Raw genomic sequence first — 16,285 nt, forward strand, 5'->3', positions numbered from 1 at the left:
GCAGACACTCAATTTAATGTCAGTCTGGGTTCTTTGCTAGCTTTGCGTTAACATGTCGTGTCTGTATAACACAATTGTTTCTGCAGTTTGCACTTTATCACTAGACTTTTATCCTTTCATGCAATACAAAGAAAAGTAATGTTTGTATCTCCTTTCCTCAAAACCTGTAGCTGGAAACCATTTTTTGGTTCTTTTTATTTCTAATAAACAAATAAATAATCATCCGCTCTACACAACATCCGTGAATGTGCCTTCCTCCCTAAAGCAGGATTTAGAATTCCATTCAAAATCCACACAGGTGTTACATTCCTGCTACATATCAGCACTTATTTCTAACTGCAGCTCATTAACCACACTTTATCTGTCTGAAGTTGTCAGACAGGCAACAGCCCCAGACCTGAGGGGGTCATGCAACCCTTGACCCAAATAATTATCCGGTTGCATGCCTTTTTTTTCTTTAGCTTTTGTTGTTACTTGACCCCGAGAGTCAAAAGAGTCATTTCAAAGAAGAAGAAAAAGAATGTGACAAGCAGGCAGCAGATTTATCGTGCTCATTCGATACTGTGGAAAAGGTTTAAAGTTCAGATAGATAAAAGAAAATAAGAGTAAAAATGCCAGAGACATAGTGATGAGTGATGAAAGGAGGAACATGCTGTCAGGACTAATGTTTACACACAGTAAAATAAAGTAAAATAAATGCCTATCATATGACTCATCCTCTTACACGTGTGCTTGTATATGTTAAAGGAGAGCAAGTGGAGCGTCATGAGCAATCTCAGTCTCTTCCCTAAGGCATCCCGGCCCCGATGGATCAGGACATTCCTGGAATACTGTGACTCTCGTCACAGTGACAGCGTCTTTAAAGGGGACAGGGTTCATGTCTGTGTGTTTTTAGATTTACCACGGCTTATTTTAGTTGTCTCTACATGATCCACTGGAGCAAAGGGTGATGCACCTTGAGACGTTCTCTTTGCGCATTGCTTGCATGTTTTTCGATCTTAAAATCCCAGGAGTCACCATGAAAAATGCTGCAGGAAGGATGTCTAATCTTGGCCAGTCTGCGCTGTATTCCCCTGGCAGGATGAAAGCGAGGCACGTTGCAAGAGAATTCCTCTGCTCGCTTTAACTCCAGCTGTTTGTTGTTTTTCTTTGTTACACAACTTCCACTCAGCCATACCACTAAAGGGATACTTTGACATTGTTGGAAAATCACCTTATTGAGCTTTTTAGATCAAAAGGGCAAACACCATCTTCAAAATTTGATCTGGTTACCAGTTAGAGAAAATTGTTGAGCTGCCTAAAGCACATGATTAATTACGTAGCTTGTTGGTGTGGCAGACTGCTTTTCATGGGGTCATGTGTAGGAGTCCTTTTCCACCCAAAGGTTGCTCCCACAACCTTCTGAGATGCCGGGAAGTCCACTGAAGAAATAGCCGTGCACAAAAACCTCTGTAAAAAAAAACACAACTTGAACTTTTGTGACATATAACATGTTACTAAAGGAGCTTTAGAGTGTCTGGCAGTGTTTAAGTGTACGCCAAAGGCAAAGACAACTGTCTGATTTGTTGTTTGGTCCAGATAAATGCAGTTATAGATGTAAAAGGCCAGTCTGGGGAGTTAGTTCAGTAGCACATGAAATAATGCTTCCCATGTTAAATTACCTCCCTGCCTGCTGCAGTCTGGCGCTGGACCTCCAACAGCCAGCGCTGCTGTGATCCTGTCATCTATGGCCCAATAAGAAGACAGACACAGGGCTGCTGGCCAGCTTTATTTCCAGACTGTAAAAGGATATGGTTCCCTCCCCTCCCGTGCTTCCGTGTCACCTAGTACCTTCAGCCCACTGAACCATCTCAACCTTTGCAAGTAATCTGTCTACTCTCCTGTAAAAGCCAGACAAAAAGCCAGACATGCTCCAGGCAAGCAGGGAAGGTGCCCTGCCCGCAGGGTAAGCATTAAACAGATGGCTCTGAACACCCACTGTCACTGCTTTTCCTGCCATTGCATTTTTATGACGTTTATCACTACTATCTGTCTGCTCGATCCTAGCCATAACATCGCTCCCACCCACATTTCATCAGGCAGTGTAATCTGCAGTGCCAGCTCTAAAATGCAACTCTTCTTGTGATGTAACTCATTTGGAATTTAATGCTGTTAGTGATTCATATCATATAGTAACAATAGCAATAGCCCAACACATATTATTTTCTGCTCAAACTCTTCTAGGAATTTATATTGTGTACCAATGAGCTTATGACACATTAGGAAAGAATTAGCAGATAGCTGAGTGCAAGCTCGATGTACAGACAAGAGTGGACACAGAAAGAGGGAAGCTGTGGAACTTTCACCTTCATGTAAGCCGAGCAGCCGGACGTGTCCCATTTTTTATTTTAAGTGTTTTGAGAGGGGAAGAGTCCCACAGAGAGATAAAGTGTACCGATGTCATGTCATCCGCTCCATGACATGAACAGTGGTGAGAATAAAAACGGAAAAAAGAAACTACAGCAGGAGGGAAGCTGTAAAACGTTTTAACTTTGCAGAAATACAGTTATAGATCCAGAGGGCAGATTCTTAATCATTAAACTATCTATATGTGATAAAAAGCTATGTATTGTAAGTGTATATGGTCCAAATGTTGATGATCCCTCATTCTTTCACGGTTTTTTCAGTGCACTCTCTGAACACTTAGATGGCACACTTGTTCTTGGAGGCGACCTCAACCTTGGACTAAATGAAGAAATGGATAGGCTCAATACAGCAGGAACTCAGCGTAATTGGCAGTCCACAAATATAATCAAACAGTATATGAGCGACTTTGGTCTTTGCGATGCATGGCGCTCCCTTCACCCCAACAGTAAGGAATATTCTTTCTTCTCACATGTTCATCACTCCTACTCTCGTCTGGATTATTTTTTGGTCAGCAGCTCACTGCTGAGTGACATTTCAGACACTGAGATTCATCCTATAGCTGTCAGCGATCATGCTCCTGTATCTTTAACACTAATGCACAAGAATAATACTACGCCAAGTAAAAACTGGAGATTTAATACTTCACTGCTTAAAGATGAAGACTTTATTAAATATTTTAAAAAGAGTGGACTTCATATTTAGACTTTAATGACACTCCCGGAACATCAGCTTCTGTTCTATGGGAAGCAGGGAAAGCTGTGATGAGAGGTAAAATAATTTCTTTCTCATCACATAAAAAGAAAGAAGAAAACAAAAATATTCAGGAATTAGAAAAAACCATCAAATCCCTAGAAGAAGCCTACGCGTACCACCAAGATCAGGAAACACTGAACAAAATTGTTAGGTGTAGGCTGTGTGCAGACAGGAAGAGGACCCAAAGTGCAGACTACGGAGACAGACGTGAACTCAAAACAGCTTTAATGCTGAACCCAAAAGTGTAACAAAACTAAGAACACAAAATACACTTACGTAGACAAAACACACAGCAAGTTAAGGGTAGATCGCGACAATGACAAACTGAAACACAGGGCTTAAATACATAGAGGGAGCAATCAGGGAATGGACAACAGGAGGGAAACACAGCTGGGGCAAATCAGGACTAACGAGACAAGGAGAGCAAAACCAGATACACTAACATGAGACATGGACTTTCAAAGTAAAACAGGAAACATAACAGACTCACAGGCAGGCATTATAACAAAGGGAACAAAGACGTGGGACCAGGGCAGACACAGACACTGACTGGACGTGGGGATACAGCAAACAGGGAGACAGCAACTCAGAATCACAGACAGAAAACCAGAACACTAAAACTCTAACAGAACCCACCCAGAGAACCTAAACTAAGAATAATCCAAAACCAAAAAGCAAAACTAGAATATAATGAAATAACAAACTCAAAAGACCAAAACAAACCACTGGGTCGATGACCCAGGGATCCTAACAGTACCCCCCCCTTAAGGGCTGGCTTCCAGACAGCCCAAACCAGAACACCAAAAAACGAAAAACAACCCAACCAGGGCGGGCGGTGGGGAAACAGGACGGAGGGCTCGAAACAACCAAACAAGGAGCAAGAAACAAAAAAGCGCAAACACGGAGCCGGAAAGCAAAATAACAAAACACACAGGCGGCCAGGAAAAACAATTCACACAAAGTTCAGGGGGCCGGCCCGGAGGACGACGGCCCAAGAGTCCAAACCCGGGCAGTTCAGGGGGCCGGCCCGGAGGACGACGGCACAAGAGTCCAGAAAAAAGTTCAGGAGGCCGGCCGGGCGGAAGGCACCGGCGGCGACGGAGCAGGTCAGGAGGCCGGCCGGGCGGGAGGCACCGGCGGCGACGGAGCAGGTCAGGAGGCCGGCCGGGCGGGAGGCACCGGCGGCGACGGAGCAGGTCAGGAGGCCGGCCGGGCGGGAGGCACCGGCGGCGACGGAGCAGGTCAGGAGGCCGTCCACGATGGCGAGGACATCCAGTCATTGGCCTGGAAAGCGGCCGGACAGGACGTGACAGGACAGGACGAACAGGCCGGGCAGGCCGGGCAGGACGAACAGGCCGGGCAGGATGAACAGGCCGGGCAGGACGGGCAGGACGGGCAGGACGGGCAGGACGGGCAGGGGAAGCCAGAGCTGGACCAGGCGACGGCGAAGCAGAAGCCAGAGCTGGACCAGGCGACGGCGAAGCTGGACCAGGCGACGGCGAAGCTGGACCAGGCGACGGCGAAGCTGGACCAGGCGACGGCGAAGCTGAAGCCAGAGCTGGACCAAGCGAAGCTGTAGCCGAAGCTGGACCAGGCGAGGACGAAGCCGTAGCTGAAGCCGAAGCTGGACCAGGCGAGGACGAAGCCGGACCAGGCGAGGACGAAGACTCGGAGGCTGGACCAGACGAGGACGAAGCCGAAGCAGAGGCTGGACCAGACGAAGGCGAAGCCGAAGCAGAGGCTGGACCAGACGAAGGCGAAGCCGAAGCAGCTGGTGGCTGGACAGGCTCCTCGGGCCCACCAGCTGGCGAGGCAGAAGCTGTAGCTGAAGCTGGACCAGGCGACGCAGAAGCCGTAGTTGAAGCTGGACCAGGCGAAGATGGCGCTGCAGGCGACGGCGGGGGAGCCGCAGGTGGTGGCGGCGGCGGCGGCGGGGGGCCGCAGGGTGGTGGTGGCGGCGAAGGCGGCGGCGGGGAGCCGCAGGTGGTGGCGGCGAAGGCTGGGCGGGCCTCGGACCCTCCAGCGGAGGCAGGTTGCTGTGGCTGGGCGGGCCCCTCGGACCCTCCAGCGGAGGCAGGTTGCTGTGGCTGGGCGGCCCCTCGGACCCTCCAGCGGGAACAGAAGGCTGGGACGGGCCGCCGGACCCTCCAGCGGGAACAGAAGGCTGGGACGGGCCGCCGGACCCTCCAGCGGAGGCAAACAAAGGCTGGCGCGGTTCTCCAGAACCCCCAGCGGGAACAGAAGGCTGGACGGGCCCCTCGGACCCTCCAACGGAGACGAACAAAGGCTGGTCAGGTGATGCAAAAAATATAGCCCCAGAATAAATAGTCCCATGGCCTGAAGAAACAGAAAAAGTGTCCTTTTCACTCACCACAGCCGGCTGTTTTGACATCCCGAAGTCCGGCTGTGGGGTGACACGCCGGTGGCGTGCCGCCGCTTCCTCCTCGGTGATGGCTCCAATGGGCGGGCAACTCCAAGTCCGGTAGGCTGGGCAGCACATCTTTCTCCGAGTTGGGTAGGTGAGCGGTAGCAACAGGGGCATGCAGATGAAGCTCATTAAGGAAAAACTCCTGTATGAGTGGGTGAAGTGAGTCCAAAAGCCAGGGGAGACCAGAAACCAGTCGCTGTAGCCGGTTCGCTACAGCACGCTGAAATTCCTCCCTGGATGATTCAGCCACAGGTCACATAATTTTTCCACTGAATAAATTATATCCTCCCTGAGCTCATCAGGCAGGCGAGTGCTGCTGGGTCCATGTTCTGGTCGCGATCTTCTGTTAGGTGTAGGCTGTGTGCAGACAGGAAGAGGACCCAAAGTGCAGACTACGGAGACAGACGTGAACTCAAAACAGCTTTAATGCTGAACCCAAAAGTGTAACAAAACTAAGAACACAAAATACACTTACGTAGACAAAACACACAGCAAGTTAAGGGTAGATCGCGACAATGACAAACTGAAACACAGGGCTTAAATACATAGAGGGAGCAATCAGGGAATGGACAACAGGAGGGAAACACAGCTGGGGCAAATCAGGACTAACGAGACAAGGAGAGCAAAACCAGATACACTAACATGAGACATGGACTTTCAAAGTAAAACAGGAAACATAACAGACTCACAGGCAGGCATTATAACAAAGGGAACAAAGACGTGGGACCAGGGCAGACACAGACACTGACTGGACGTGGGGATACAGCAAACAGGGGAGACAGCAACTCAGAATCACAGACAGAAAACCAGAACACTAAAACTCTAACAGAACCCACCCAGAGAACCTAAACTAAGAATAATCCAAAAACCCAAAAAGCAAAACTAGAATATAATGAAATAACAAACTCAAAAGACCAAAACAAACCACTGGGTCGATGACCCAGGGATCCTAACAAAAATACGCAAAACAAAACTAGAATTAAATGAGATAATTGATAAAAAAAACACAATTCTTAGTACAAAGACTACGCTTACGAAATTATGAACATAGTAATAAATCCGGTCAATTTCTAGCAAACCAGCTAAAAATAAATAAAGAAAAAACAACTATATGTGCTGTTCAAGATTCATCTGGGAACACAATATTTGACCCGAAACAAATAAACAACATTTTCAGGGATTTCTATAAAACGTTGTATTCACCACAAATAAACCCATCTAAAAAGGAAATTGATCAGTTTTTAGACAACATAACTCTCCCAAAATTATTAGACACTCAAGCAATGGCACTAGATTCGCCACTGACACCAGGTGAACTCCAGGAAGCCCTGATAAGTATGCCCAATAATAAGGCTCCAGGCCCAGATGGCTTTCCTGCAGAATTCTACAAAGAATTCTGGACGATTCTAGCACCAGTTTTTTACAGAACGTTGTTGGAAATCAAAGAAAAGGGCAGACTTCCATCAAATATGAATTCTGCAAACATTAATCTCCTGCTAAAACCAGGCAAAGACCCTGTATATCCCTCAAGCTATCGTCCAATATCCCTTATAAATGTAGACCTTAAAATAATCTGCAAAGCTCTCTCGAAGAGACTAGAGAAAATAACCCCCTCTTAATTCATCCTGACCAAACTGGTTTCATAAAAGGTAGGCACTCATCAACAAATACACGTAGATTACTTAATTTGATAGACTACTCATACAGTAAAAACCTTGAAACTACAATATTTTCTTTAGATGCAGAAAAAGCGTTTGACAGAGTTAACTGGAAATTTCTACTTGCAACTTTACACAAATTTGGTTTTGGATCTTCTTTCATCAACTGGTTAAAAATATTATATAATTCCCCAACAGCTTGTGTGAGAACAAATGACCAGACATCCTCCAGCTTCTGTCTCCTGAGGGGCACCAGGCAGGGATGCCCACTCTCCCCTTCACTGTTTGCAATTTTATCGAACCACTAGCAGCAGCAATTAGACAGAATTCAGTAATTAAGGGCATAAAATGCAAGAATGTAGAACATAAAATCAGCCTTTATGCGGATGATGTGTTACTCTTTCTCCAAAATTCACAAACCAATATCTCTGGGGTGATTGAACTGATAAACTCTTTTGCAAGAATATCAGATTACTCAATTAACTGGTCAAAATCTACAGTCCTTCCGATTAATTGCTCCTTCCATAATTCCTCTTCTACTCCACTGCAATCGGGAAATATAAAATATTTAGGTATTAATGTATCTCCCAAGCTTGCAGATCTAACTAAATTAAACCATATCCCACTTTTAAAGAAGGTAGAAGGTGATCTGGCTGGGTGGAAATGTCTACCCATATCACTCATGGGAAGGGTTGCCGCTATAAAAATGATGGTATTACCAAAAATAAATTATTTATTCTCAATGATCCCAACTAAACCGCCCATAAGATTGGTTCAGATCTCTAGATTCATATATGTCCAAATTCCTTTGGAAAAATAAGCCCCACGTATAAGCTTAAAAACACTACAAAAGACCAAGGATAAAGGAGGATTAGAACTACCTAACTTTCAGCATTACTTCTTAGCCAACAGGCTTCAGTTTATCTCAGGATGGCAAAAACATACCCTCTTAGATGAACCTTGGCTAGATGTAGAACAAGCACTTTGCAATAATCTAGAGATTTCAGATCTACCATTTATCAGCTCAAACATCCAACGACATGAATGCTTCAAAAGCATCAACATCAGCTCTTCTCTGACAGCGTGGTGGGAGTTTCTGAAGTTGACAGAGTCTTCATTAATCCCATGCAAGCGTACACCTATCTGGAACAACCCTGACATATTACAAAACAATAATATGATAAACTTTTCAGATTGGAGTAGTAAAGGAATCAAATACTTAGAACATATACTAGAAGGAACAGAATTTATCTCATTTGACAGACTAGTTACACAATATGGGATCAACAAGAAAAGATTTTAGAATATCAACAAATTAAATCCATAATAAATAAGAGATTTAAACCGGGTCAAGTTGAACTACAAAGCGACACCAAGTGTGGTTCAATTTCTTACTCTTAAAACCCCAAATTACTATCCAAAATATACAGAATGCTTTCTAAAACAGATGAATCAATATCACTTCCTATTGCAAAATGGGAAGCGGATTTATCAGTTAACTTTGACCAAAACTTCTGGTCTCAGATTTGCTTAAAAACCTTTCATCTAATTAGAAATCCCAGTCTTCAATTAATTCAATACAAAATACTACATAGAGTGCACTATACAGGCCATCGGATGTTCAAGATGGGCTTTACGTCTACCAACAACTGCTCACACTGCCAAACCAATTCACGGACAATTATATCCACGCTCTTTGGTTCTGTCCACCAGTTCAGAAGTTTTGGCGCGAGATATGTGAAGACTTATCAAAGTGTCTGAAATGTAACATTCCAACTTCCCCTTTAGTATGTTTGTTGGGCAGCTTAGATAATGTCACTCCGGAAAAGAATATAGCCCATATGGTTTTCACTGCCCTATGCATAGCCAAGAAAACAGTCCTCATGAACTGGAAAAATAAAAATAATCTTAATTCTAACCAATATAGAAATTATTTATTAGATTACATTAGTCTTGATACAGCCTCTGCCACCACATCAGATCAATTTCTCTGGGCTCCTTTGATCAGCTCCATCACCTAGTGGGGGTGGGGGTCTTAGTTTGGTCCCACCTTCACTGTTGTGATTGTGTGGGGTAGGGACAGGCTTAGGGCATCAGGGGGTTCCCGGGAGCATCTTCCTTGGGGGCTCAATCCGGGGTAGCGGCCATGGCCAATTAGGGGCTCTGTTGGCTCTTAGGTGACGGTTTCCTCGTGGCTGCGTGCAGCAGGGCTAGGGAGGGTCTGTGCTGACGGACGTGGGTTACTGACCTGGTAGCCTGGCTGCCCCTGGGTGGGTCCGGGATGGGCGTGAGGTTCTGGGGCGCTCCGTCTCTGGGCTGGGGCCCTGGCCAAGCCTCAGGGGCTTGGGTCCTGGTTGGTGTGTTGCCGGGGTTGTGGGCGGGTGGGTGTATGGGGGCCCAGTCCTGGCGCTGGGTGCCGCCTGTGCATCGAACCACCTGGGGGCTCTTCAACTGGGTGGGGAGGTTGTCAAATCCTGCAGGAGATTTCCTCTCTTCAGGAACTCTCTCTGCAGGAGGGGAGATACAGGAGAGGTGGAGGAAGATCTCAGCCTGGGCGTCTATTGTCTTGTGTAGTCTGGAAGATGAGTGGATGATGGGGTGGGTGCAGTTTTCTCTGTGGTGGGGTCGGGTGGACTGTCCCGGGCTCTGTGGGGCTGGGCGGCGTTGCTGCACTGGGCCCCGGTCCGGATGGGCCTGGGCCCCCCCTTCCCTGGCGGGTTGCAGAGTATGGGGTGCCTACTGGGGTCAGCGGGGAGCTGGCCCCAGGAGGGGTCACTGCCCCTCCTTCCTTCCCTCCCATCTCCAGCTGCCTCCTCTTCCCGCTCCACCACAATCACCCACACATGCAGGGCCTTGGGGTAGGGGTGTGTCACCAGGGTGCAGAGGAGACATCCCCCCTCTGTCCCCTTCTGGCTGCCTCTGCCTCAATTTTATCCCACAACTTAGACATTCACATTACTCACACTCTCATTACACATACATATAGGATCTTGGGGTGGGCACGCTACACGGATTCCAAATTACCATCAGGGTATACACCTCACCCCTGGCGTCGTTGCCCACCTCTCAATTTTAAATACACGTAGACATTGAGGGCTAGCAGGAGGGGCTATCACGCTTACCTGCTGCTCTGGCAGGTAGCTCCATGCCCTCCTGGGTTTTAAATGCACCTTAGAACACACATACATCAACACTACATATGAGCGGGTGGAGGGAGGTTTGGAGTCTTCCCACACCCCCGTTCTCTCTGCGGCCTGCTGGAGCGGGGGGGCTAGGAGGAGGAGTTGGCCGTCCGACTGGGGTCTGGAATGTGGGGCCTCCTGCTGCTGCGGAGTCGGGGCAGTCTGCTTCTCCCCACCGCAGGGAAAAGGGTAACATCACCTGGGTCTGGGCGCAGTTTCCCCTCCAGGGGCAAGGGTACCTAGACCCGGGGCTTAGAGTACGCTTTGGGAGTGTGATTGTGTGTACAGCGTCTCTTTATGTCCGTCTCCACGTTGGGTGAGTGTTGAGTAATTGTATATGAGAGCATGAGGGTGGGAATAGATGTTTGTATCTGTGTGTGCCTGTTTGTCTGTGTCTATATGTCAGGTTGGGTATCAGCGCCACCTCTCTGGGGACATCTCAGGCCCTCCAAGGTTTGGAGGCCCATCTCCCCACCACTTCCCCTGCCGGTGGCAGACGCCCTCAGACATCGGTGCGTTGGTGGTTCTTTGTGTCGGGGTGGGCGCCCAGGTACCCACCGGCTCACTCCTTGGCGGCTGCTTATCGGGGCCTGGAGCCTGGGGCTCGCTCGGCCCACTGGGATGGGGTGCCTCGGCCTCTCGGCCCGGGGCTCGGTCACTCAGGCACAGCTGGCTGCCGGCGGAGCTCACGGGCACGTCACTGCAACCCCGGCTTCTGCTCGCGGCTGCTGAGTGACCCCTCATCTGGGACTCTCCTCAGCTCTTTCTGGGATAGTGGCGCGGCTGCCCTCTGTTGGTCTTCCTTGGTCTCTTGTGTTCTGGGGCCTCTGGATGTCTGGAGTTTTGATCTCCTCCATACCTGCTTCATGCCCTGGAGGATGGGGCAGTGGCCCCCCACACCCTCTAGCAGATCATTACATGAAGGAACCTTTTAAAAACAAGCGCGTTCATGCTCACAGGTGCACACACGGGTGATCACACACACAAACTACACCCTTTTTGGCTCCTACCTCAAAGCACACTGTGCGCTGTCGATCTCACGTGCTGCACAATAATGTTTAATATTTAGTATTTACTGTCATATTCCCATATATCATTGTGATGTTGTTTATTACTCTCGTTTTCTTCTGCTTGCTTTCTTTTTTTCTTAACAGGTGATCCAGGTGATCGATATATGTATTTTTTGTCTGCTTATTCTGTTGGTTTTGGTTTTGCCCTTCTCCCCGTCCCTCTTCTCAGCTGTTTTTCTTTCCTCTTTCTTTCTCCCTTTTCTTTCCACCAGTCAAGTCTGTCCCGTATTCAGCAAGTGAAAATAAAATAAACAATAAAGGTGAATCAAATGGACCATTACGGCAAGGCTGGGATGGTCCATTTGGTAAAGTAAATCCGTTGGGCATCTTTCTTCACCTTTAGACAATAATTCTGATGGCAAAAGAACCAAACGGGACAGGTTAAAAAAACAAAAAACAAAAAAAACAAACAAAAAAAAAAAAAAACTTTGCAGAAATAGCAGGTGTGAGTTCCTCGTTTTGTCTTGTTGAAACGAGATAGCTGAGGAAGGAAACGTTAGAGAGAAAAGACTTTGCAGATGATGTGATTAGTTGGGTATATAAGCGGGATGTTTCGGCTGAACGGACCTGTCACAGTCTCATGATTCAATATTTTAAAGGTTTTCAAAGGGAACAATAACAGTGGGAAGCAACCAAGTATAAAGCGCAGCTTCATTTTAACTTTCACTCAAATTGTTTGTTGCCATCACGTGTATGCTCGCTGATTCTGCTGATGGGCAGTGCTTGCATGCTTTAGCTCAAAACTAATTGTGTATTTACATTTCATTGACTTTTTTTAGGTCTCAAATCATTTATGCGAGACAAAAAAAGTTTAGTTTTTTTTTTTTTTTGCTAAAATATCTGTTTTCACTTTTCCTTTTATAATATGAATATGACACTGGTTGCAGTGATCTTCAGTACAAACATTTATACTCTACATTAACTTATTGCAAACTAATATCAAAGAGAGTGCATAGTAAGTGAAGTAAGAGAGAGGGCACCATGGCTGTGGCTAAAGGTAGGAGCATGGGGAGCACCAAAAACTGTATATAAAAGATGGATGTAGCCATTGTGACATCACTCATTTGACAGTGAACAATGTTTGGCTAGTTAGTCAAAAAAAAGGAATGCATTACACATTCCTTTATTACTCCCCGGAGGAAGTAAACTGTTAAACTACTCATCACTTAACTTTTCTGTTATTCTGTAACATCCTGAAATGCATCATCATCAGTTAGCAATATAAACTAAGGCTAAAGTTCCACATAATGTCACAAATCCCTATTGTAACAAGCAAATACATACGATGCTTCTTTTAGAGTTTGAACTCAAAGCTGAAAACCAGGTCAAAGAGACTGTGAAGCGGTCGCCACTTCATCTTAAATTCTGCTATAGAAACGTGCAGGTACAAATTAAGGTCACAATGCTAAAAGCCCGATTGTTCATTACTTCCTTTGTTGCCAGTTGAATATCACGGTCGGGTTGCTGGACTGCTGTCGGTGAGCACTCAGCTTTAACGTCATTCTGGGTTCTTTGTTAGCTTTGTGTTAGCATGCCATCTTTGTCGATCCTTGCAATGAGCTGATGTTGTATTAGCAGCACAACACAACATCAATTAATTTTGCATTTAGCATTTTTGCTATTGCTACTTTTTGAACCTAGAATCAAAAATGTGGGGTGAATCTTTCTGAGGAAAACCACTTGGTTATTAGCTACCTGGCTCTAAAGCATACTCTGCTTTATTGGCATTTTTTACTGTAATAGGGTAAAAAGTTACATTTAAGATGCGGCGAATGAGACAGTAAACCAATTAGAGGAGCATTTGCTCAGTTCCCACTGCAAGTGAGGTTAAGACCATTTGTCCGATATAATTGAAAAAGCCCTTTTGCAACTAGAGAAGTCGATAACTACTGCCCACATTTAAGGCTCTTCCTCATCTGCCTTACTTTCCAGATAAGAAGGCTACATCCATCTTTTCTTCCATCTCAAAACTGTGTCATATTAGTGTAATTAAGAGTGGAAATCATGGGTGGGACACAGGGGAGCAGATCCCAGTGTTGTCTTTGCCAGTGTGCTATTACAAATATAGCAACATAATATTCAATAATATGATCATTCACATTGAATGCTTTTGTGCTAATTACAGACACAAAGCAATACCCTTCCAGTCCATGTACAACCAAAGGCATTTTTTCCATTATATATAGTCTATATGAAGGGCTGAGGTCACACTGCTTTCCCATAATTCATAAATCATGTGATGATTTATGAATTATGGGATGTCAGACAGCAAACTAATGACCTTAGCCAGGTGTCCATCACTGCTATTTCAGGCTAAAACTTTAGAAACAGCGGATAATTTGTATATAATTGCACCACTAATATCGTCTTGTTTATTTACTACTTTAAACAAAATTCACTGATAAGAAATGTGCAAGTTCAAAAAGTTGTTTGCGAATGCGACTTCTCATGTTCCTGATGAAGACCCACCCTTTAAACCTGCCGTAGGGTTTTGGGTGGATTTCTGTCGCTCCCAGTTGAGACCAGTTGAGACTGGATGATAATCTGGGAAAAGGCTGGGGAAGATCTGGGGATTGGAGCCTGTGTTATGAGAAGAATGTCTGCTGCCTCACAAGCGTGACCCTGTGGTACATACAGTACAGACATGTAATGTAACACATTGCCTCACTGTCAGACAGGTCAGGACAAGAATGAATACATCAGAGAGCAGCCCGACAGCAAGCCCTGTTTATAATTAAAATCCTTTAGTAAACTTTACTGAAGCTAATTATTCTCATCGCTTTTCTGCTCCACATGCTCACAGTTGTGGAAGAACTCGTATTAGGTAAAAAGAGCAACACAAGTTACAGTGAGTGGCCATGCAGTTTTGTTTCATTTCACAAATTAAAAGAAAAAAATCACACCAATGAAAAAGATTGCATTACTGACATAACTAATACAACCAGGGTTATTATCGTTACTATCATTTGTTTTTATTTTGTCTTAGATGTATGGGTTTGCTTGTTTAAATTGAATTTTTATTGTGTAAAGTCTTTAGCTTCCCTTTAATTTTCTATCACTTGCGAAGTTAGTTTTATTGATTTGTTGTTATTATTTATTTGTTTGTTTTTTAAAAAAAAATATGGGTTGTGTTTGTCAGATGGAAAATTTAGGACGTTTAGAAAAATAACACTTACATAGATATCCCACTATGGGATGTGCTGGTTGTCTTAAAAATGTTAATATTTCCTGGTCCTAAAACTGAGATATAGATTTATGGTGTTTATGAATATTTATGAATAGAATCATAGAAACCAGTCACGTTTTGACTGCATGCAACAATTTCTTTTCTCTTTTTTTACAAGAAAGAAATTGTTTGTTAACGTATAACATGTGAAATTCAAGGAGATTTTTTTTTATCTCCTTACATGGTGAAATATTACCACCTAGTGGTTGATGTTGGATATCCTCGACTTAATTTGTTGTTTCATAACAAAGCAGAAAACTATGTTTAAGTCTCAGAATTAAAATAAAATAAATAAAATAAAAATGAATTTATGTTTAATTTTCAGGTTTTGCGCTTAAAAAGATGAGCAGTTTGGATTTTTACCATATATCTTTTTTTTTTTTTTTACTATATATCAATACGTTTCTTTCTTTCTTTCTTTCCTTAAAAAACCCCAAAAACTTTATTAGTCATGAAAATGACTCCCAATCAAATGAAAGATTTTCAAATCTTTCTAGCTTTTCCGCAAAGGATATTGCAGAAAAGCTAAAGAATACCTGCCTGCTGAGATGCTCTGTGTGGAAAATATGTAACTACTGTCCATTGTATTTATCTTGAGCTCTCACCTCCGGAAGATTACATGCAGGTTCGTTTAGTTTCCCAATCTTTAGCTAAATGTTTGTCACTTTTGTTACAAATAGAGAGCGCCGTTTAGCAAAAATATCTCAAAAAAATAAAGTCTTTATTCGGTGTTTTTCTTGTTTCCGTTGTCACAGTTCTGCTGTAATGGAGGAGCTGTTGACTTGATACTATTTTAAGTTATTTCGCCTAAAACATTAGCGACAGCTGAACAGTTCAGTTTCTTGCGAGAGACTTTGAATGGAAGCAGTGTGCTAGCTAGCTAGCTAGTTATCTAAAACCAGTCGTTGTGTGTTCGCTTTTTCATCAACGATTGTACCTCAGCTGTGAGAATAAAATTTCATACATTTTGAAATTTGTGCTATAATATGCCAGGAATAACGGTGTATTTTATTAAATACTCTGGAGTGAGAAAGGTGGGCACCGTCCCTTCGATAGCTCAGTTGGTAGAGCGGAGGACTGTAGAGGCGAAAGCTGAAATCCTTAGGTCGCTGGTTCGAATCCGGCTCGAAGGAGACATATTTTTTTTAATAACTTCTCAGTAAATGTTTTGACATGCAGCCAGTCGTTTTTGTACTGTTGGGTGTAAACGTGTGCTCATTCATCTTTCATTGACAGAGGAATGTGATCAGTTCAGTTGTTCAGCAAGATTACTGTGAAACTCCTAAGCCAAATTTAATGAACCTTGGTGGAGAGGTGGCGCACGGGAAAAGCAATAAAGCATTAATGCTTTAAAACTGCAAGGTGAGATTGCTGAGAGTGCCTTTGTAATCGTTCAAGCAATTAATGTTAGTATGCTATTATTCTGTAAGCTTCTTTCAGTTCTTGTCCTGTTAATCTGTCTCACCCCTGTGATAAGGCATACCCCACCTCTTACTGAAATGTGCCCCAGCTCTGCCTGAGTCTGGCTGGTAAAGTAAGGAATGGAATGAGTGCATACATGT

The 16,285-nt window shown here is 44.6% G+C and overlaps 1 non-coding gene across 1 annotated transcript; it reads left to right on the forward strand.

Moving 5' to 3' along the window:
• The first annotated feature begins 15,769 nt into the window (after positions 1 to 15,769).
• Positions 15,770 to 15,856, forward strand: trnay-gua. The gene is given in 2 exon segments: positions 15,770 to 15,806; positions 15,821 to 15,856. It is a non-coding gene; the product is annotated as a tRNA-Tyr (tRNA).
• The last annotated feature ends 429 nt before the right edge of the window (positions 15,857 to 16,285 follow it).

This window comes from Oreochromis aureus, linkage group 7, assembly GCF_013358895.1.
Source record: "Oreochromis aureus strain Israel breed Guangdong linkage group 7, ZZ_aureus, whole genome shotgun sequence".
In the NCBI taxonomy this organism is placed as follows: Eukaryota; Metazoa; Chordata; class Actinopteri; order Cichliformes; family Cichlidae; genus Oreochromis; species Oreochromis aureus.